General features: G+C 35.6%; 1 protein-coding gene across 3 annotated transcripts in view; it reads left to right on the top strand.

Annotated features, from left to right (window-relative positions):
• Positions 1–15,412, top strand: part of LOC143229818 (BTB/POZ domain-containing protein 6-B-like) — a 34,631-nt gene that overhangs the window by 4,183 nt on the left and 15,036 nt on the right. Inside the window, exon 1 of one of the 3 annotated variants that reach the window (XM_076462624.1) lies at positions 10,028–10,728. The exons of the other annotated variants lie outside the window; for them this stretch is intronic. The gene's annotated coding sequence lies outside the window, so the exon portion shown is untranslated. Of the gene's footprint in view, positions 1–10,027; positions 10,729–15,412 lie in introns of those variants that run through there. 3 annotated transcript variants of the gene reach the window in all.

The raw sequence follows: 15,412 nt of genomic DNA, 5'->3' as shown, positions 1-15,412 counted from the left end.
TGACATTCTTATATTTCATATTTTTTATAATTTATTTGGAAGTATCTAAGTATATGAGGGTTTTAGATTGGAATGACTCTATTTTATCACCTTTTTTCACACGAGACTGAATGGTATTCCCTAATTTAAGCAAAGTAGTGTGTGTCGTATAATTAAAATTCTATTGTCAGTCCCAGCTGTCACCAAAAACGTCATCGCAGATAGTACCTAAGGTAATAGTCCCGAAATACATTGGGAACATCTTGTCTACCAGAAAAAGTCCAAACGCTGGTGTTAAATTAATCAGTAAGCAGGGAAAAACAGTTAAGGGAACGGAGTTGGGTGCTTACACCCACAACGTTTACTCTTACTGTCTTTCATTGCTTGTAACCAGTGGTGGTAAAGCAGTTACATTTTAAATACTGGCTAGTTTAACATCAGCGTTTGGATTTTGTCTGGTAGATGAGTTATTAACAACTTACTTGGAAGCTATTACCATAGATGATATCAGCTCTGACTTTAAGGTAACAGTTAGGACTGGCAATGGAATCTTTACTAAAATCGTTTTAATATTTATGTTAAGTCCATTTATCTTATAACTCTCATTTTAAACTTCTGTAAACAATTAATGTAATTAATAGTATTGAAGCTGTCTATCTATATAAGTTCATAATGTTCTAAAACACGTGGGTCCAAGAAGTCTTATAAGGGTTCCTATTTCAGTTTTATCTATACAAGTTATCATTTGTTGGATAGAATGTTTTGAGAAGCAGACAATGTTTTAACTTGTGTCTAATATAGGTTTATTTCTACCTTTTTTATTTTACTCCCTTCAGTGGTTTCATTGTAGGTACATTACAGATAGTCCATAGTGTAGCTTTATATATATAATGGAATCTCTTTGTAGTTTGTATTTTTGGTAAAGTTACTAATGCTGTTTATAACCTCCCTAATTTTTAGAGTATTAAATTACGACGAAAGCAGCACCTTACCAACCACCATTCATGCAAAGCGATTGACTATCACTCCTATAACGCACCCACATTAAGCTTAAAGAGGGATATAAAGCAGGTAATAGAGCTTTACCATAGAACCAACTCCCGTCTAACACATCTTTATATGGTGTTCCGTCTAAAACCATTACGTTGATGTGTACTTACTGAGAACCTAATCTGTCTGTCTGTTACTAGGTTTTTGTTACCTATGTTTGTTTAACAATCTAGTTATTGAATTTTTTTTCCGTTTCTTTACGTGTATGTCCTTTCATTTGTATTTTATTCTGTGTTGTATGGAAACTTTGTGTTAAAATCTATTTTTAATAACTACAATGCTTGAACCGAGGAACATTTTTCTTGCTAAATAATAGACAACCACTAAATCGGAAATCGTGTTCGTTACGGGGAGCAGATTTCAGAAATACTGGGTTAGCTGAACTTCCCTCGATTTTCCCGTTTACTCAGTAATACATGTGACCACGCGTGTGTGTCCGTGGATGAGAGAACTTTCAATACTTACCATGACCCATTTCTGTAGAACGTTCCCTTTCCAAGCTACTCCCGAAGAATGTTATTTTACATAATTTATTCTATCAGCTTCCAACGAAATATTTTGTTCTCAGAAACCTATTTTTCAACGAGAATTCAAAGAAGTTATAAACTTAACACACTCCGGATAAAAGATTTCTTTATCATAGCCACTAGCGTGCAGGAAGGATTTTTTTTTTTATTTTGGTCACCTTGTTGAGAAGTATGAACCAACGAAATCTAATCAGTGTGGATACTTCTGGGTTGTCTTAAGTTGCCATGGTAACGAGTAGTTATCGTACGCAGTTTGTTTTGATGACAGGAAATGAGTGGATTGGGTTGGAATAAGCAGGGTGGATTGGGTTGGAATAAGCAGGATACGAAGTGTAATAGTAATTTATCAATTGGCTCTTAATTGACTATAACGTGAGGTTTCCGAACCGTGGTCATAAACTATATACTAGTAAGATAAAGTTTACTTACTGAGACAAGTAAGTTCGTCTTTAATCTTTTAAAACTAACATTAAATATTCCTATACAGGATTACATTTTTATCAGATATACAGAAGAAAATAATGCTCGCATTTCGTTTGTTTTGGCAGAAAGGGTTTTTACTTCTATGGCTATAATCAAAATAAATGGTGAACAGATTATAAGAGAGGACCACAGCGTCGTTTAAGAAGTCCTATTACAACAAAGGTATCACAGAGAGAGGATTAGTCGTGGTGTTGGTGAGGGCTAAATAAATGAGGAAGAGCTCATTTGAAATTAATATAACTATATCAGATTTTGTTTAAGGATGTTTGCTCTGGTGGTATTGACATAGAATGAGCTGACCTGACTGGAACTCTAGCGATGATTAATGTACCATCACTCTCATAGGTAATTTCCTTTGTAACATGTTGTGTTGGTAATAGATTCACGAGAAAAACGGCACATGTTGAAATAAACAGTTCTGTGATATTTAACACAGATGTCTTGCTGTAGCATAAAAAAAGACCTTCAGTGACCTGCTTATCAAATATCAAGATTTACTAGATGTAATGATTTGGGAGATTTGGTGCTAAAATCACAAAGCACTGTATATGTAGCTTATTCCAGACAAGAGAAAGCATGTTAAAAGAGTGATAGGAGCTATAGGTGAATAAGTCATTGTTTGTTCGTTTGGAATTTCGCACAAAGCTACACGAGGGCTATCTGTGCTAGCCGTCCCTAATTTAGCAGTGTAAGACTAGAGGGAATGCAGCTAATTATCACCACCCACCGCCAACTCTTGGGCTACTCTTTTTACCATCGAATAGTGTGATTGAACGTTATATTATGACATCTCCGCTACTCCATGGCTAACATGTTTGATGTCATAGGGATTCGAGCCGCAACCCTCAGATTACGAGTCGAACACCCTAACCACCTGACCATGCTGGGCCTAATAAGGCATCAAAAACACGCTCATTTTTTTTAACTCGATTCTACTTTGTCCCACCGTGACTTACACCTTGGATTTGAAATATAAATTTTGTTTAAGTTGGAAATGGACTTTGGTAGTTTTTGTTTTAACAGTGCAGCGTTTCAGTAATTTCAAAATGTTGGCGGAGTGTGTTTTTAAAAAGTTAGTTAGTGACATAATAACCCATGAGTATATTGAATTGTAGAAAGTTTACAGAGAGGGAGAGCGGTACAAAAAAGAAAAACGTCTCTCTTCATCTCGTGTTTTATTATATACTGTGTACTTCTGTCAATTTACATGGGATTTGGTACAAATGTACTTTTTACAGGTCCTATATGTAGCCTTACAAAAATGCGGGATATGTTTATTTTTGTCGTTTAAGGGAGGGTCAAAAAATTAAACTCATAATTTTAGAAGTTTTCGCCAGTTGCTTAGCGATATTTCGACCAATTTACGAAAATACTCTTTATAGGTCCCAAACAGAGGTCTAGTCAATTTTGATGTTTGTACTGTTTGCTTAATATATTCTGCTAGGAAAGCATAGTTTTTTTTTGTTTTTTTTTTTGGGGGTTGAACCATTCATGTGCATGTCAACCAGTTGATATAAGATTAAGTCCCAAGTTGTGATATAAATAGTTTCCATTTTTTCTGATATCAGAATTGGGTATGATGCAATTGCGTCACAAAGACGTCATATTTGCTTGTGAATGTTGGTCTCTTTGATCTTATTATAATTTTATTAATATGCTGCTATTTATTCTTAAACATGGCCCGGCATGGCCAAGCACGTAAGGCGCGTGACTCGTAATCCGAGGTCGCGGGTTCGCGCCCGCGTCGCGCCAAACATGCTCGCCCTTTCAGCCGTGGGGGCGTTATATTGTCACGGTCAATCCCACTATTCGTTGGTAAAAGAGTAGCCCAAGGGTTGGCGGTGGGTGGTGATGACTAGCTGCCTTCCCTCTATTCGTACACTGCTAAATTAGGGACGGCTAGCACAGATAGCCCTCGAGTAGCTTTGTGCGAAATTCCACAAACAAACAAACAACTTTTCCCTTAAGTACAAAAGCATCTGCCATAAGTTATTCTATAAACAACATTCTTACAATGGCACTAATCATGTAGCCCATGCTTAACGGCTATATAGTTATTTTTCCTCTGGTGTTTCTTTTTTATAAGTCGAACATGATTTTAGTGCTATATTAACAGAAGTTTCATGTTCCAGTTATTATCTTTGATTTCGTGACAACATTATTATTAAGACGGAATAAAAATACACTTAATGTTTTCAAATCGAGAAATGCCTATTACACTAAACATCTAGACAGGTGTTTTGTATGATGAGGCAGGTTCTATGAACATCATGAATGATGTATTTAATGAGCAAACAGTTTTATCAGACACTCGTACAAAGATGTATAATTCAGTATTTCACCTATCGGAACAGAATCTTACCAAAACGTACATAATCACAAATATAACATCAAAGTATTATAAATAACATCCCTAACCTTATTTCAGTTCGTATTAAACAGTAAGTACTTGGCGTCTTCTAGTGTTTCCTGTAGTCTAATGATTCTGGGTACAGTACACTAGGGGTCTCTACTGTTCTTAAAATGTCCGTTTACTTCAAACCATTTGTGGACGTTCAAACAATTTCACGCCCAATAACTTCAGGCATGTTGACGAGACATGAATTTACAACGAGTACTTCAGAAAAATTGTCTGAACAAAGCATTGATCTGTTTTAAAGAAGATTATACCAAAAGCACACCCTTTCATACAAAACAGGTGTGCATGTGTTTCTTTTGACGAACATATTCTAAAAAACCATTAAACATAATTCGAACTTGTTTGTTCAATCATATGCTACCTTCTCTGTTACTACTCAATAACTACTCTGTGCATGTAGAAATTGACATTAATACAGAACAGTACACAAATATTTGGGACACTTTATATGGTATCATCAAAGTAGCTTGAATTATGGCTTACTCTCCACATACCATGATATGTATATGGTAAGGGTGTTGTGTATATTTATAATAATAAAAGGATGTGTTTGTGAGTCTATGAGTGACTGCCATAGCTCCTAGAGAAAAAAACAAACCTAGAAACCTAAAATTTTGTATCCATTTTTAATGGACCCTGTAACATAAGGTGCCACTTAGTATGAGTGCAAAATTACAGGTGTCTAGATTCCTTCCTCTTGGAGATATGGTGGTCACACACAGAGAGATAGGCACATCCCTTTATTATTATAGATATATTTTTTGTTAAAAAATGAGTAACATCTATCGCGAGCGGGACGAGAGAGAATTATTGAATCTTTGAATACTCCGGGCTATAACGTCCGAAAGAGCTCGACTTAGCTCGGTGGGTTAGGACGCTCGACATAGCTCAGTGGGTTAGGACGCTTGTTTCGCAATCTAAGGGTTGTGGGTTAGAATTCCCATCCCACCAAATATTCTTGCCCTTTCAGCAGTAGGAGCGTTATAAAGCGACGGTTAATCCCATTATTTGTTGGTAAAGAGCGGAGATGACTATCTGCCTTCCTTCTAATCTTTCACTGTTAAATTAGGGATAGATAGCGAATATAGCTCTCGTGTAGCTTTGCGCGAAATGAAAAACAACATAAAGCTATGTGAAGGTTAGCTGCGAATATTTTTCTCTAATTTTAAGCTGAATATAAGACAAACAGTTGAAAACAGAATCTAGTGGCTGGTTCTTGGGTTACTCTTGTTTGACCGAATAGTGGAATTAGATCTTCACTTTTATTGCTCACCCACGGTCTCAAACACTTTTTTCTTTCTTTTAGCAATTGGACACGTTTGGTTTGTTTCGAATTTCGCGCTAAGCCACTCGAGGGCTATCTACGCTAGCTGTCTATAATTTAGCAGTGTAAGATTAGAGAAAAGGCAGCTAATCATCACCACCCACCGCCAACTCTTGGGCTACTCTTTTACCAACGAATAGTGGGATTAACCGTCACATTATAATGCCCCCACAGCTGAAAGGGCGAATATGTTTGATGTGACAAGGATTCGACCCACAACCATCGGATTACGACTCGAGTGCCTTAACCATATGGCCATGCCGGGGCCCCACTTAACGGGAATGCTCGCTAGCTCTCTTCTTTACATTGAAATTTTGTCCCGACGAAAATATTTAATATTTTCGTAGAAATACTAACGTCTAAGGTTAATTTTCTGTTGTCGTACAGTATATAATGTCGAATTCTCTAGTTTCCGATTAATGAAAGTTAATCACAATTATAGCTTTCGAGGCTTATAGTATATTGATTGTAGCCGACCAACAATATTCTATTTTCTCATCGCCTGCGACAGCTACATTTTTATGCTCATCAGGCGAGGTTCTCAAAACCTCAGTTAGCAACAATATTCGAAGATAGTTTAATTGATTGAACAAGTACAGGTTTGTGCTGTGTTGACAGGAAATTTCTCTTTATGAAAAGTTTTATGAGTCAGTGTCATCGTAAAGAACAACTGCTTCTTATAGTGTTTGAGTTTTCTTTTCATCCAAGTTTTTTGGTCGTCACTTTTTCAGCGTTTAAATTCCTCAACAAGACGTATTTCTCTTAATCTGTCAAAACTGTTTCTAATATGCATAGAAATTACACCATCGATCAAAATAAACCTTTTTTTACCGTGGTCGAATTCCATATAAGTTTGATTATATTACTTGTTATACCCTTGAAACTGTTAAGGATAGGCCTCCAGTACTAACTCTTATGATTTGAGGATAACTCCTTTAACCTTATTATAATCTGTGCAATCTTCGAGAGAGAGAGAGAGTAGCATTAGCTTCCTGGACTTTGCCAGTCAGAACACTCTGTAACAACAACGACCATTTTTCGGTGGGCCGTTTCATGGCTTAGACAACTTTCTCAAAATGCTGGAAATAGTTATCAACTTTAATTTTCATTAAGTTGTGACTTTAATATATTGAATTCAAAGTTGTCATTTTCCCTTCGAAATTTACTCTAATGTCTATTTCTTTCAGCTTAATTTCTTTCTCGGTTTCGATACGTTTACTTTCTCTTTCAGCTTCGATACGAGCTTGCTCAAGCTCGATTTGTTTGAGTTTTAATTTAATTTCTAACTTATCTTTATCACTCAACACTGATTGGCTAGTGGAGACACTAATGCTTTCTCAGTCAACAAATCATCATCGATTAGTATTTCAATAATAAGCTTTTTAGTTCATTTTTTCTCATTGATTTTTAACCTCTAGTTCTAAGATTCTGGCAATTTAAAGCAATTTATTTTTGTTATAACTTTCTAGTTGTTAGAGGTGATTCAAGAAAACCTTGATAATGAGACGTGATCAAATTTTGTTGGCACTGATAAATATAAATTGAATTATGATTTGAATTTATTTCGAATTTTGTTTCTGATTCAGATTTCGGACACAAACCCCATTTTATTATTGTTCAGTATTATAACTTGTACATCGTTCATATAGTCTGTCTCATTAAACGTATTACACATGTAGATATTTAATGTAATATGCATTTCTCAGCGTGAAAACGCTAAGTGTTGAGTATTATAATTCGTCTCGGACGAGTCTCCGATTTATTATATCTCATACGTTACGTATTACGGTTCCAAATATCCGAGAATTTTAAATTAGAAGTTAATTAAATGTGTTAATCTTGTGAGCAAATATTATAAATGTAATATATATCGACAAGTGTAGTTTAATATACAAACATATAATTTATTGTAACTGTGGCTACAAATAATTATTTATATAAAAAAAGTTTAAATAGTCACAAAGAGTAGGCATAACAATTCCGTTACAATCATTAAAAGGGGAAAACGTGTAATGAACATTTAAATGTCTCATTTAATTTCGACTTCCAAAAGAATGAACTTACGTTATTGGAATATCAAACCCATGTACACATTTCTTATGTTTTATGATTTGTTTGTATGTTGAAAGACTGTCGTGGTGTGTTCTTATATCGAGCGAGAATCTGTTAAGAAGACAGGTATTGAGTGATCCGTGAAAGTAGCGGTCAACCATAACTGTTCGGAGCATTACGAAAGCATATTAAATACACGATCTGTCTAAATACCGGCCGATTGTGGTTATTGGGGATGTTGAGATATCAAGTATTGAGATACCTGTGAAGGAATGGTCGATTATAACTACTCGGAGGTAAAAAACACCCAAGTATTGAAATGCCTGTCTAATGAATGGTCGATTATGACTGATACAGAGCTGAGAAGCGTTAAGTGCTTTATTGTTAAAAAATAATAGGTAAATTAAACTACCAATATCAACTTGGTCATAACTTTTCAAACGTTTAAACTAATTTCTCGTATTTTATAGTGGTAAAGCGTACTACTCAATCGTATAAGTATCCATTAATATACCCATAAATATCTCCTTTTTCTAAAGAGGTATCTATATACTTTATGTAGTAGTTATTAAACGTACTGTGTATAGTTTTAGACGGAATATTCACAAAACATTCAGTTAAAAGTTAAATTATAAAGAATGATATTTCAACTGTATACAGCCTTGACTGAAATTAGTGTTAATGCTAATTGATATTCAAAGTTAAATGTTTGTTTTTGAATTTCGCGCAAAGCTACTCGAGGGCTATCTGCGCTAGTCGTCCGTAATTTGGCAGTGTAAGGGTAGAGGGAAGGCAGCTAGTCATCACCAGCCACCGCCAACTCTTGGGATACTCTTTTACTTTTACCAACGAATAATTAGATTGACCGTCCCATTGTAACGTCCCCACGGCTGGAAGAGCGAGGATGTTTGGTGTGACTGGGATTCGAACCCGCGACCCTCAGATTACGAGTCGAACGCCTTAACCTACCTGGACATACCTGGCCTTCAAAGTTAAATGAATATTTGTTTACAATATTGTTGCGGAAGGATTATTCGCAAAATTTACAAGCATTTTTCCGTGTTATATCATTTCTAGTAGCGTATCCAGAATATGTTACAAGCTTGTTGTTCTAACAATACGTTATAAAAATAATTATGTATTATATTGTCACAGGACGCTTGTTCTTTAGGGTTAGATTATCAGTTTGATACGTTTGCAAACTGTAAAGAAGAATTTTTTGTTCTCTTATTTTTAATGTTATTAATAAGTGTTAAAATGTTTTCGTGTTTTATGTTTTGCAAGTAAACGTTATTTATAACAGCTAAAGTTTGTTAATGTTATATTAGAACGTTATTATACACATACAAGTGTTAAATTTCCTTAAACGATTAACACAGAAACAAGCACATTTCTGAGTCAATAGAACAGGAAATGAGCTGTTCCTAGTAAGCTGAACTGACTTTCATCACTCGTGTTATGAAAAATATTTCATGGTTTTGAAGTTACATTTTTTTAAAATAATTTTCCTAATATGTAGCAAGCATCATTTCCTGTATCAAAGCTACATTAATTCTGTGTAACCGAAATTCGATTTGCTTGGCTTTACAGACCTTAATTTCGTGACGATTAAAATAACCTCCACCATGCACGACAAATTACTTTTTACTCCAATTACAGTCATTACCAAATACATGCAGAATTTTTGATTACCTAATTTTTAATAATTAAAATAGCGTACGTTTTTAACATAGACTTTTATAAATTTACATAAATGTACGTGATTAGTTAGTACAGGAAAAAGAACGTGCATTTTGGATATCTTTACAATATTGTTACAAACATCACGTCTTTAACTGGACAGAGATTGGAGAAAACCTACTTTGATATACGTGTAGAATATATTATGTCTGGGGGGGTGGGCTTAACATGAGTTATCCGTTTTATGTGATGACTATGTAGAACAAAGTGTAGCCGGTGTACGAACTGAATTTGTTTTCTGTTAAATTGGTGTTTTAGAATGGCTGTTACTGGTGACTTGTCCAGAGATGGACAATGTGATTGATGTTCATAATGAACATTATATGGTCGATCTCCTGTAATATATGCTAATTAATGCAAATTCAGGATATATATTGAATAGGTTAACTTCGTTGTTGAATGCAGTTCACGTTTTATTGACCAGAAATCTTGGATACACAGTGAAAGGAGTGTGATTTTGACTGTGGAAATTGTAGTTGTTTATTTATAATGTCCAAAGTATTTACATGTTCATTACATTCGAATTGATTAGTTGTGTCCGACATGATATTTCTTTAAAAGATATCCGGTGACTTGTATTGGTAAAACCGTAATCAGAGTAGCCTATATTAAAAAATGACCGAGTAGTGTTTTTTTTTTTCCCTCTTAGTAACAGTTATCACAACTTGAGAAACATTTTGTTGCAACTGCTTGAGTTACACAAGCAGAAATAAGACAAACTCTTTTCAACACTGATGTGGAGCAGTCATCACGAACCTACGATTGTAATGTTGTTGAAATGTAGAAAAATAGATATTTTCCCTTCATAGCGAGCGTGGACTCTTTCACTGTGTATCAAGTATTAGTAACGAGAAACAGAAATACCGAGTCCGTTCCCGTAGCAACCTATTTAGTTCATCCAATGTTCACTCGATAAAATAGGAGCTAGCAGGGTCTAATGTCAAAGGGACTACCGAGGTGTTAGTTGATTAATCCGATACACGTGGATGGCCAGTCTTCTACGAATTCTTTCTGGTTGGTTAACGGACTGTAAACCTGATTCACGAACGACGTATTTAACTAGTGTGGGCTTTAACCACCATGCTACACTTAGACCTGACTGAAAGCATTAAAGTTAGACAGCCAGCTCCATCCACCAGGTTATGTCTCACAGGGTAAGAAGTTTTTTTAGTTTTAAATTAAGCCGTCGTGATAGAAATATAGGTTTTACTGTACAAAGGTGTTCTTCTAAAATCAACTTTTGTAAAAAAAAAAAAAAAAAATTCTTCAAGTTCTATCATTCATCCACAAGACAACTAAAGTTTTATGAACCTAAAAATTTTGATTCGTATATTTTTTAAAAGCACGTAAATGTGACTTGAAAGCATGTTAATGTTTTGTTTGTTTTAGAATTTTCGCGCAAAGTTACATCAAATATTTATGCGCAATCTGGTTATAATTTTTAACTGATTGACTAGAAGGAATGTAGATAGTTGATAACGTCTAACTCTTGAGCTACGTTTCTTTTAATGACAGAATAATGGGATATTATCATCGCATTTAAGATTGTGCGTTTTTGTGTTTTCCTTATAGCAAAGCCACATGGGGCTATCTGCTCAACCCACCGAGGGGAATCGAACCCCTGATTTTAGCGTTGTGAGTCCAGAGACATACCGCTGTACTAGCGGGGTACTCGCATTTAAGAGCACCTACGACTTCGCATCGGATACTGCGTTTTTGCAGCAATGTGCTGTGAACCATGAGCTCTCGGATTTTCGAACACGCTTATCACTAGGTCACGTTTGGCTCTAAGGAGAAATATGAATAAAACTAAATCATTTTGTATTTCTTAATAGTTCTTAACAGGTGGGGGGGCCCGGCATGGCCAAGCGTGTTAAGGCGTGCGACTTGTAATCTGAGGGTCGCGGGTTCGCGCCCGAGTCGCGCCAAACATGCTCGCCCTCCCAGCAGTGGGGGCGTTATAATGTGACGGTCAATCCGACTATTCGTTGGTAAAAAAGTATCCTAAGAGTTGGCGGTGGGTGGTGGTGACTAGCTGCCTTCCCTCTAGACTTACACTGCTAAATTAGGGACGGCTAGCACAGATAGCCCTCGAGTAGCTTTATGTGAAATTCCAAAAACCAAACCAAACTTAACAGGTGGGTTAAGGCGTTCGACTCGTAATCTGAGAGGCGCGGGTTCGAATCCCCGTCGCACCAAACATGCTCGCCCTTTCAACTATGAGGGCGTTATAATCCCACTTTTCTTTAGTAGAAGAGTAGCCCAAGACTTGGCGGTGTGTGGTGATGACTAGCTGCCTTCCCTCTAGTCTTACATTACTAAAATCGGGACGACCAGCGCAGATAGTCCATCGTGTAGCTTTGCGCGAAATTCAACAAACAAACAAACAATAAACATTTGTTTAAGAAGACTGTTTGGTTCAAGTAAAAACAATATCAGTTATCGTTATTTAAATTCATTAAATAAGCGCCGACATAATACTGACAACATTTCTTGATTTTAAGTTGTAAATCTTTATTAGATTAAAAAATCAATCGTTTCCAAAACGTTTCTCTGAATATGTGTAATATCCTGTGGATAGTAGACATTTTGATAAATATATTCAGAATAGTTTGTTTAAGAGTTTGTTGAAGAGGTTTTCTTCACCCCTCACGCGTTGTTCAACATGTAGAGGGCGTGTTGCGATTTGAGAATTGAAATGTAGACACTTGAACGAAATAAATACTCGCTTTGAAAGTGTTAAGACGTGAAAGATACTACGTTGGGGATTTTATGGTTCGCACAGGCTGTAAACAGATAATTAGTAGAAAAGAAATCTTCATTTCTGAAACTGGTAATGTTAAGCTACCTAACGTCAGTCTGCATTCTGTACACCACTGGGAATTAAACCTCAGATTTTAGTGTTGCAAGTTTTTAAAGTTACCGCTGACCCGCCAGAAGACTTATTTATGAAACATATTTTTTATTGTTTGTAGTTAAGCGCAAAGGGCTATTTATCTGGGTTGTCCCCACCACGGGTATCGAAACCCAGTTCCTAACAGTGTAAATCTGCAGACTTAGTTTTTCCACTGGGGTAGCAGTGAAGGGTGTAAAATTGCCAAGGCATCATTGTAAACTCGGTATACATGACTTAGTAGGCTTCAAAATAGCTTAATCAGGTATGTCCTGTAACGTGTCATGTTACCAATTATAATTTAGCTCGGACGAGTCTCCAATTTATTATGTTACGTACGTTACGTATTACGATTTGAAGTAGCCGGAAGTTTAAACTTAAATTTAAAAGTTAATTAAATGTTTTTGTATTAAATTTATGATATTTGCCAACAAGATTGATAAACACAATTTTCTTTCTTAACACAAATATATTTTAATATATAAACAACAATACAATTTATAAAAAGCGGCTGTTACTAATAGTTATTAGAAATAATGGTTTATATACAAGAGTTTTAGAAACGGTACTGAGTCTTCTATCTGATCTGGAACTGAATCTTTTATCGACTGTTCATGGAGAACGAATTAATTCTTTGTTCATACACAGGTACACCTTTCTTAACAGCTAGCTAGTTAGCTGCTTCACTGAGCACACGTCAGGTTTTCACCGACTAATAATATCTTATGTACTTATTGAAATACTAACGTCCGAACTAAATTCTCTGAAGTTGAACGCTTCGTAATGTTCCAAATATATAAACATTTCCAGTCAAATATCTGTAGTTTTCCGACTAATAAGCGTTTATCACAATTATAGTTTCTGTGGCTCGTAGCATACAGACTGTAGCGAGCAAACAATATTCTATTATTGTCTCTCGGCGCCTCGATTTATCATTTTTAGACTAGATTCTCGAACGTTCAACAATACTCAAATATACACTAGTGTTTTCGTAAAACATATATTGTTGATTCTTACTCCCGAGAATATTCTATAAATTTAGAGAACAGGCGGAACTTGCGCAATACACATCCAACAATATACGTCACGTACATAAAACCGAAACAAACGTAGATATTAAAATAATTGTATTACAGTAAATCTATTACAGTCAGAAGTTCAAGAAAATCCTTAAAATATATCAGTAGGTAAAAGTTTGTTTGAAACTTGCCGGTCGTAACATAAGTGTTATCGTGTGGGATGAGGATTGCTAGTCCCAAGGTTCATCCACACAATGTATCGGTGGATACATCCGGCACTTTCAGGTGTAGGGAAGCTATACCTGGAATTTAAGGGTATCCATGTAAACTACAAGTACTACTGATCGATTGCCCCCGCTAGTACAGCGCTAAATCTAGGGATTTACAACGCTCAAATCAGGGGATCGATTACCCTTGGTGGGCTCAGCAGATAGCCCGATGTGACTTTGCTATAATAAAACACACACATTGACCAGTTATCCTACCTCTAATCAGTAGTTCTAAATTATGGACAGATTTGCCGGAATCTTTGGGTCTTTAACTGGCTATGATACATAAGTTGTTGTTCAGATTGAAGATACCGAACTATCAGATTGTCTTCAACAGATGGCATTTTATTTCATTTTTCGTCTCCAAAATAACAGTGACATCTAGTGACAACGACATTAAATAATAAACAAATTCACGTTTGGAAGACATTTTTATTATAATTATCTTTTATCTACATTTAAGGAAGATTGTTTGTTTGGTTGTTTGCTTCGGGGCAAAGCCACAACGGGATTTCTGCTGTGTCCACCGCGGGGAATCGAACCTCGGATTTTAGCGTTATAAGTCTGTAAAGCTACCTCTGATCCAGCGAGCGAGATATAAGAAAGAAATATGTTGAATTAAAATGATAAAACGCGCGCGCGCGCACGCACGCACGCACAAACGTGTTTTAGTCTCATCGGAATTTTATGATATGACCGTGGTTTGGTTGTAAATGAGAACGACTTAAAAATTAAAACCGCTGTAATGTACTACTACAGTCTTTCAGAGGTTAGTATTCGGAATATCCCATCGTATCCATGACAACTAGCACAACACGGAATGTCGCGTGTATCTCTTCTTATTAATTTACGGTAATACGGTATAATCTAAGTAAAACAGTTTTGTACGATACCGGTAGTAAAAGCCAATTAGTTTAGCAGAATGTACAAAACTAGTTTATGAGCAAAACAAGATCACGCACTATTTAAAACTGTTTTGTTAATACCAGTAAGACCCACATAACTATCATGATAAAATTCAATTTCATTTTAAAGGAATTTGAAAGATTGCATCTGCTTGTTCAGTTGTTTTATGTCTCAAAGTTAAAATCAATTAGCATTATTGCGTTAACTAATGAATTAATAACGTATATAGCTGAATAAACCCTTCAGTTGTTCAGCGGTAAGCTTGAGGGTTTATAATACCAAAACCTGAGGTTTGGTCTCCGAGATGACCTTAGCTCATGTAACTTATTTGCAGTTTTGCTCATTGAAATTGTTTTGTAAGTTTAAGCTAAGATGCTAGAATAACTGAAAGCTTAAATTATAAACACTAAAAGAACAACTCAGCCAACAGCTTGAAGTGCATATACAATGAATACTGAGAAATCAACCAATAATGTGAAATATATAAAGAGCAAATACAACTCGGCCAATTAATTGAGCAACATAAACAACAAAACACATCTAGAAGTTACATCAGTATGGGATCGTTTTTGAAACATGTGATAACCTTAATGTATCATTTTCTTTATTTCGTGAGAAGGAAGTATCGTAAATCTTTATTTTAATCATTTATAGATGTTATTTGTTCAACGACGGATAGCTCTTTATGTTTACAAAACATCTGAACATATGGTTAAATTGATGGCTCTTTTATGTTTACAAAACATGTGAA

The sequence above is a fragment of the Tachypleus tridentatus genome, chromosome 1 (assembly GCF_004210375.1).
Source record: "Tachypleus tridentatus isolate NWPU-2018 chromosome 1, ASM421037v1, whole genome shotgun sequence".
In the NCBI taxonomy this organism is placed as follows: domain Eukaryota; kingdom Metazoa; phylum Arthropoda; class Merostomata; order Xiphosura; family Limulidae; genus Tachypleus; species Tachypleus tridentatus.
This window is presented reverse-complemented; position numbering and strand designations above follow the sequence as displayed.